Genomic DNA, 9,209 nt, shown 5'->3' on the forward strand with positions numbered 1-9,209 from the left:
GAAATATAATCACACACATAGGTTGGACTTGTGTCTTTTTTCTACCTCACCTACTATGTAACTATGTGTAATTTTTCTGGCCTTGTTTAACAGGGGCATGTAATTGCAAGCCGGGCTGGCTGGGAACAGTAGTCCACGACCTAAAGTAATGCTTTTAAATTACTAGGCCTCTGCAGAGAGGTTCTGCAGGCCTCAGGCCTAGTAGCAGCGAGCAACCAGAGCCAGATGAAGGGCTTATTCAGAGTGCATCATCAAGTCTGTCCTGGATTACATGTAGACACAGGATTTGAGGAAGCCTACATCTCCACGGAAGATCTGTGGTTAGTTTTCCACGATGTTTGGAACAACCTACCTAATGGGAACCAACACCACAGGGGGGTGATTGGGGCGTGCCCAGGCACACCCTATACGCACACCTATTCTTAGCCCTTGTACACACGGTCGGACATTCTGCCAACCAAATCCGTTGGATTTTGTCTGACGGATTTTGTCCGAAACTGTTGCATACACACGGTCGGACCAAGTTGTCTGAAAATCCGATCGCTCAGACCGTGATGTCGTTATTTCGTTACGATGGGACTACGTTCAGGCTAGTAGCCAATAGCTTTGGTGTAGGAATTTGATCTGAGCATGCGTGGCACTTTGTCCGATCAAAATTCTCTACACATGATCAGAGTATGTTCGATTGGACCAGTTTGTCGGAAAATATTTCCGGCAAGTTGGAAAATTGGGTCCGACGGATATTCCGACAGAAACAGTCCGATGCATACCACACACAGTCGGAATATCTGACAAAACGGTCCGATAGGACACATTCCATCGGAATCTCCGACCGTGTGTACAAGGGCTTAGAATTTTAAAAAGGCAAGAAGGAGAAGATCGATGCTCCCCTTTAAAAGAAACTTATACCAAGAGGAATGTGAAGGCTGACATTTCTGGTCTTCTTCTGAAATTCCCAGCTGCTTTTAATCCTTTCTAAGTCCCCAACAAGCATGCAAATCAGGAAACTTAGAATGTAACCAGAATTCTTAATTTGCATACTTGTTCCAGATCAGTGAATCCGAAAGCATTGAAACCAGTGGTTCAAACACAGCCAGACAATGAGTATTTTCCAAAGCAAAGGTCACCGATGGCAGCCCCTATATTCTCTGAGCATGTGCTTCTTTTATATATCTGACCCAGTGAGCGATACATTTTTAGATTTGCAGCGGTTATTATACATTGGAGGTCAAATCCTTGGACAGAATTAATGGATTATGATGAGGATATAAACAGACATGTAGAGAAACAGATGACTGGACAAATGAGTCAGTGTTTATGTTTATATAACAACACCGAAGACATAAACAGCTTCCAAGAACAAACCCAAACAACACAGAAACACAACATGTCCTGCGCAATATAACTGAGGCTATAAGGGCCGGTTCACACTGCAGGCGAGGCGAGGCGTCTCCGACTTGCCTCGCCGCGACCTGCGGCGACCTCAGCGGCGACTTGCAGATGACTTCTGTATAGAAGTCAATGCAAGTCGCCCCGAGGTCGCCCAAAAGTAGTACAGGAACCTTTTTTCTGAGTCGGAGCGACTCGAGTCGCTCCTCTCAGAACGGTTCCATTGTACAGAACGGGGGCGACTTGCGGGAGCGAGGCGAGTCGTGTCGCCTCGCATCGCCCACTGTGTGAACCGGCCCTAAGACCCCTTTCAAACCAGGGCGTTTTTGCAGGCGCTATAGCGTTAGAAATAGCGCCTGCAATCCGCCCTAAAAAAAGCTGCACCATTGTCTGTAGCGTGAAAGCCCCGAGGGGCGGTGCGCTGGCAGGACGTCAGGGAAAAGTCCTGTCAGCAGCTTCTTTGGAGCGGTGAAGGAGCGGTGTGTTTACCGCTCCTCCACCGCTGCTCCCCATTGAAATCAATGGGGCAGCGCTGTAAAACCGCGGGCGTATTGCCGGCGGTTTTAACTCTTTCTCGGCCACTAGCGGGGGGGTAAAAGCGCCCCGCTAGCGGCCGAAATGAAAGTAGCGGCGTGGTGTGAAAGGGGTCTTAGGCTCCATGCAGACTGGAGCTCATAAACTGCAGTTTATTGGAGTTTGGGCGTTTTTTTTTAAAAGCCCATAAACTCCACTCTATGTCAGCCTATGTGTCCATGCACACATGGACGTTTTTTAGCTTTAATGAGCAGTGGAGTTTATGGGCTTTTTTCTGAATGCCAGAAATTTGCGTTCAAAGTGCAGTTTTTCACCGCAAAAAAACGACAAACGCTGATAAACGCTCATAAACACGCGTTAATTAGTGTTCGGCGTTCTATTTTTTCAGTGCATTGTGGGAGTTTGGAATGCACTGTGGGATTTTTGGAGTGTCCTCTGTGTATTTTTATTGAAAACGCCCATAAACGCTAACGCTAATAAACGCTCATAAACGCTTGTACAAAACGCTGTTAAAAGCACGTTTTTCAACCAGCGTTTTTTGCCAGCAATCTGGCGTCCAGAAAAAGCTTTTTTGAGCTTCAGTGTCCATGGAGCCTAAAGCCGGCTTTACACTCCCCTGCTGTGGTCCTGCTGCACTTTGGTAAAGCGTAGCTAAGCTGCGGGTTTCCTGCTCTTTCCTGTAGACTTCTGTGATGTCCTGTGGCTTTGGTGCCGTTTCAAAAAGTGCACCAAAGATGCAGCATGCAGGAGTTTTGTTGTGCTTTCTGAAACTGCAGGACCTCATAAAAGTATATAGGAAAGCATGGCTAACCCACACGAAAGGCTTGGTTCACACCTACAGGATCGACCAAGCCCAGGCATGTTTCCACATGTTTTTTGTGCATTCCCAACTGTCATGTGTAGGGCGGCCCATTCATTTAATTGGGCTACCCTGCATGCGAGAAACAGGGAAAAGTAATCCCCGATTCCCTGAGGAAAATGTGCTTTTGTAGATGGATGGTGTGTCATTAACAATTTAAGGCACCATTCTGTGTAGGGCAGCATGTCTCTCTGCATGAGGCTTGATTTACACTTGCAGTTGGGGGGGGCAGTAGAAATAGTCGGTTTGGCTGTGTTTCTACCACCCCTCAAGCAACCCCTCTTAAACTGCAAAGGCGGATGAATGGGGGTGTACACAGTACTTGAATAGGGTAGTTCGGATCCCACCAGTTTACCAGTATTTTTTTAATTGGCACCCATCTCCAACAATGAGTGAAGTTAAATGGCTGGTTCAGCCTTTTATTAACCTCCCTGGCAGTTATCCCGAGTGTGGCTCGGGGGTTAAATTTCAGTACCATTAGCGGTAACCCCCGAGCCACACTTGGGACTGCATTGCAGGATCCTGGTGAAGGTTACTTACCTTGCCCCCCAGGATCCTGTGATGTCCCCCAGCCGTGTCTGTGGGCTGCGTCCTCCACCCGATGCCCCTGTGTGCCGGGCTCAGTTCCCTGTGAGCATCGCGACGCATGGGGGTGGAGCCCAGCGGCAAATTAAAAAAAAATCGAAAATTCATAACACATATAGAACACTGTAATCTTACAGATTACATTACTGTATGAAATCATTTCACATCCTTTTGTCCCCAGTGCTTTGTCCAGTGCCCTGCATGCAGTTTTATATTATATATACTGTTCTTTCTGCCTGGAAACTTGTCCATAGCAACCAAAAAGTGTCCCTTTACATCAAAAGCGGTTTTAGACCAGCTAGAAAAAAGCGATAGTAAAAGAACACTTGCATAATTGAGCGATAGTGAAGCCTGGGGAAATTAATTTTATTATTATACTATTATTTTGTATAGTTATTTATTATAAATTTATGATTTTGTGTTTCAAACTTACCAACTATCATACCCAGGATATCTAATAGACTCTTGTTTGGACAGATTTAAAGTGGTTGTAAACCCTTACAACACACTTTGACCTACAGGTAAGCCTAGATTAAGGCTTACCTGTAGATCCAAGAAATATCTCCTAAACCTACACGGTTTAGGAGATATTTGCAGAAAGACAGGCACCGCTGTCTATGGCGCATGCGCCGTAGACAGCGGCGCGGCATCGTCAACAACGAAGATGCCGCGCGCGACGGCTCCCGCGCGCATGCGCGGGAGTGACGTCATCGCGGCTTCACCGAATGACAGCGGTGGAGCAGCGAGACCCACCGAGAAGATGGATGCGCCAGACTACAGGGGACAGCGGTGACATCGCTGGCTCCTGTGTCAGGTAAGTGACATATAATGGACTACTATGTGATGCGATGCGATGCATAGTAGTCCATTATGCTTTACCTTTGCAGGTAATGAAAGAGAAAGTAAACTCATCAGGGTTTACTTCCTCTTTAAGTGTGTTATTGCTAACAATTACAGGCTTACAATATAAAACTCCAATTTTCTATGCAAAACAATTGTAGCGCTTTGAGACGCAAAAATCTGACATACCGTATTTATCGACATATAACACGCGCCGGAGTATAACACGCACCCCAAGTTTAGGAGGGAATTTAAAATTAAATTTTATTTAGGAGGGAAGTTTAAGGAAAAAAACTTACATTTAAATGCCCATCAATGCAGCCTTGTTCGTGTCATTTGCAGCCTTGCATTTAGCCTTGTCAGTTGTTTGCAGCCTTGTCTGTGTGTTTGCCATTTAAAAATGGCGCCGCCGAGATACAGAGCGGATGTCCTGTGTATTTCGGCAGCGCTCGGTAGTTCTCGGCTGCTTCCGGGTATTTTCGGCTATTTTCGGCCACAGTCGGCGGCTTTCGGCCGAGGTCCCCCCCGCTCCCATGACTTTACCACTTTACCATTAAGATCAACAGCACAACCATTGGTCCCTGCACACATGTCAGGGTGCTGCGTCCCCTCTGCTCCTCCCATGCCCTCTAGCTCCCTTATTACCTCCTCTCATGCTCGCCTTCAGGACTTCTCCAGACCCTCTCCCATCTTCTGGAACTCCCTGCCCCGATATATATCCGATCAGCCCCTAACCTGTCCACCTTTAGGAGATCCCTGAAAACTCACTTATTCAGGGAAGCCTATCCCGCGCTCACCTAACAACTGTCCTGAGCCACACCCATCAAATCATTCCCTGCATTTATTACCTTTTGTACCACCACCCCCTCCCTTTAGAATGTACGCTCTACAAGCAGGACCCTCCTGTCCCTTCTGTATTGTACTGCAATTGTGCTGTCCCCCCTCAAAATTGTAAAGCGATGTGTAAAATGCCATAAAACTATCCCCCATTTTGTAAACGCTATAACTTTTGCGCAAACCAATCAATAATCGCTTATTGCGAATTTTTTTTTTTTTATTGATTTTTTTACCAAAAATATGTAGAAGAATATGTATCGGCCTAAACTGAGGGAAAAACGTTTTTTTATATATTTTTTCGGGGATATTTAACAAAAAGTAAAAAATAATGTGTTTTTTTTTTCAAAATTGTCGCTCTATTTTTGTTTGTAGCGCAAAAAATAAAAACCGCAGGGGTGATCAAATACCACCAAAAAAAAGCTCTATTTGTGGGAAAAAAAGGATGTCAACTTAGTTTGGGAGCCACGTCGCACGACCGCGCAATTGTCAATTAAATCGACGCAGTGCCGAATCGCAAAAAGTGGTCTGGTCTTTGGCCAGCAAAATGGTCCGGGGCTGAAAGTGGTTAATGGGGTTTGGAGAAAAATTTGGATTTTGTGAATTTTTATGACATTTCACAACGCTGACTAATTGAACCAGATTTGCTTATCTTTGCTCAAAACGCATTGCACTTTCCCTTTAAATTATTTAGGGTAGCTTTCCTTCTGTGAGACTCCTTTTACCTGTGGAAAGAGACGTTTGCATTGGTTTTATTGCCTAGAAACTATTTCCATGTTGTTATTATATATGTATATTTATATATATATATATATTAATATATATTATATAATATAGTTCTATTTATTAATTTATAAATACTGTAAAGAAATAACAGTGCAAAAAAGAGTGCTTTTTATTAAATCATTGTTAAAAAAAATATTTAAGTAGTGCACAAAAATTCACACATTACAATGTAAGAAAAAAAAAAAATAGAAAACTAAAGTGTACAAACATCATGAGTTACAAGACTATCTACAATAAATTATTTATACAAAATAGGCTACCATCTACAAATCTTTGCTTTTGTGTCTCTCAGGTCAGATTCTACAATCAGATGCGAAGCTGCATTCAGTAAATGTAAAGCAGAATTTAAGCCCAGGCCTTTTATCCTTTTACTTTATTGCTTTGGGTTATTGTATAATTTAAGATTTGGATAGATTTGGATAGAGCGGAGAAGGATTTGAACACCTGTCATGGTTTTAATTGCTATCTGTGCCCATTTAAAAGTTAAATACAATCCAACCAAACCAAATTTTTAGTTGTCACCATAACAAGAATAAGGGGGAAAGCTTTCAATGGGGACACTAACTCTGGTGACAAACAGGAGTTCCTTCCCTTTTTGTAAGGATTTTCTCTCGCTACCTGTTTTCATTATGAGACAAGAAGTGAAGGGAAGTCTTCCTCAAAAGGGAACGAATAGCAAAAAAAAAAAAAAATGACAGGGGCTACCACCCTCCCTTTCTCTATAAAAAAATGGGAAAAAAAAGTGTTGTCTTTATTTCTACTTTAAAGTGATTGTAAAGGAAACATGTTCTACTTACCTTCTCTGTGCAATGGTTTTACACAGAGCAGCTGTGATCCTCTTCTTTTTTTGGTCCCCTCGCCTGTGGTCCTGGCTCCTCCCCTCTGCTAAACGCTCCCAATAGCAAGCCTGTTGCTATGGGGGCACTTGAGCAGGCTCGCTCCTGAGCTGCACTCTGTGCTTCCATTCATACACAGAGCACAGATGGGTGTCAACCCTTGCTCAAGGGGGGGGGGGGGGGGGCTGGAAGGGAAGCTGCATACAGAAGGTTTTTTTTTTACCCTAATGCAGGGGTCAGCAACCAGTAGATTGCAATCTACCAGTAGATCATGGTCAGGTGATTGGTAGATCGCGGTCTGGGCTTGCTGTCCTGCCATCCCAGCGCATCAAACAGCGTGCAATGCAGAAGGACTACTTGTAAAGTTGAAGCTGTAGTAGGGAGCAAGAGCCACATAAGCCGATGCTTTCTCAGTAGTGCTGACACCTGTACCATGTGGAGTGATGCCAACTGCACTCCACCTCTTATCCCGGCTAATGGTCTCCAGAGTGGTGCCAGCAGCACACTGCAGGTGCAGGGAAATGTACCTCCAGCTTTCCTGCGGGTCTACTGTGCTTAGCCATAGACTTCAATTATATCCTGCAGGTTTAGCACACTTTCTGAATGCAGGAGTTTTGGTGAGCTTTCACAAAGTGCATCACATCTGCAGGCTATAATAAGTCTATGGCACCCAGGAAGGTATTAGATGCACTGTACCCTCAGTGCAGGTAAACCGCAGCACATCAGTGTGAAAGCAACCTTATAGGGGGCTCAGAACAGTAATGACGCGTACACACGATCGGAATTTCGGCCCGCAAAAGACTGATGGGAGTTTTTCGTCGGAAAATGCGATTGCGTGTACGTTCCATCGGTCTTTTGTTGGCGGAATTCCAGCCAGCAAAAGATTGAGAGCATGCTCTCAATTTTTCAGTTGGGAAAAGTTCCTATCCCAAAATGCGATCGTTTGTTGCAATTCGGACGTGCAAAATTCCTACGCATGCTCGGAAACAATTCAACGCACGCTCGGAAGCAATGAACTTCATTTTCTCGGCTCGTCGTAGTGTTGTATGTCACCGCGTTCTTAACAGTCGTAATTTCAACGAAGTTTTGCGTGACTGGGTGTATGCAAGGCAAACTTGAGTAGAATCCCGTTGGAAAAGCCGTCATATCTTTTTCCAACGAGAAATCCGATCGTGTGTACGCGGCATAAGGTTTAATTTACATTTTGCAGTTTGGGGGGAGTTAAAACAAAGTTATAAAAAAAAAAAAGTTATATGTTCTGTCATGGTTTGTGGGTGTAGCAACTGCAAAGCATGATCCATTCAAGTGAATGAGGCCACTCTGCAAATGCCCTGCAACCTTCTGCAGTACAGCAAACAAGAGGTTAAAGCTGGCAATGTTATGTTCCTCTCTCACCACCTGCTTTAACCCCTTGGACCCTGCAGAAGTAAGCAGTTGTTGCAGAGTGGCCCCATTTACTTAACCGGTTTCCGACCAGCGCACGCCGATGTACGTCGGCAGAATGGCACGGACAGGCAAATGGGCGCACCTGTAGGTCCCTTTAAATTTGCCGCCAGTGCTGGTCGGGACCCCCGTGAGTCCGTTCACGGGTCCCACGGACTCCATCGCCGCGGGCATACCCGCGATCGTCTCACGGGCCGGCTGAACGAGGAAATGCCGTTATAAACAGCATCTCCCCATTCTGCCTAGCAACTAGTGACGCTGATCTCTGCTCCATGTGATTGGAGCAGAGATCAGTGTTCACTAAATTAAAGCCCAGCCCCCCACAGTTAGTAACACACCCCTAGGAACACTTAACCCCTACACTGCCACCCACTGGTTAACCCCTTCACTGCCAGTGTCATTTACACAGGAATCACTGCATTTATATAGCACTGATTGCTGTATAAATGACAATGGTCCCAAAAACGTGTCAAAAATGTCCGATGTGTCCACCATAATGTCGCAGTCACAATAATAAAAAAAAAAAAATTGCTGATCGCCGCCATTACTAGTAAAAAAAAAATTATTAATAAAAAGCCATAAAACTATCCCCTATTTTGTAAACGCTATAACTTTTGTGCAAACCAAACAATAATCGCTTATTGCGATTTTTTTTTTTTACCAAAAATATGTAGAAGAATACGTATCGGCCTAAACTGAGGGAAAAAAATGTTTTTTTATATATTTTTGGGGGATATTTATTATAACAAAAAGTAAAAAATAATGCATTTTTTTCAGAATTGTTGCTCTATTTTTGTTTATAGCACAAAAAATAAAAACCGCAGGGGTGGTCAAATACCACCAAAAGAAAGCTCTATTTGTGGGGAAAAAAAGGACGTCAATTTTGTTTGGGAGCCACGTCGCACGACTGCGCAATTTTCAGTTAAAGCGACGCAGTGCCGAATCGCAAAAAGTGGTCTGGTCTTTGACCAGCAAAATGGTCCGGGGCTGAAAGTGGTTAAATGGGTTGTGTTTGGCAGGCGGTAGCACCCAACAAAGCAACAGGTGTGTTTTAATTCCTGCTGGGGCGATATGTTGCCTCCTAACTACCTGATTTAGGCTGG

Source organism: Lithobates pipiens, unplaced genomic scaffold (assembly GCF_037356315.1).
Source record: "Lithobates pipiens isolate NorthernLeopardFrog02 unplaced genomic scaffold, aLitPip1_a1.2 Scaffold_11, whole genome shotgun sequence".
Lineage (NCBI taxonomy): Eukaryota > Metazoa > Chordata > Amphibia > Anura > Ranidae > Lithobates > Lithobates pipiens.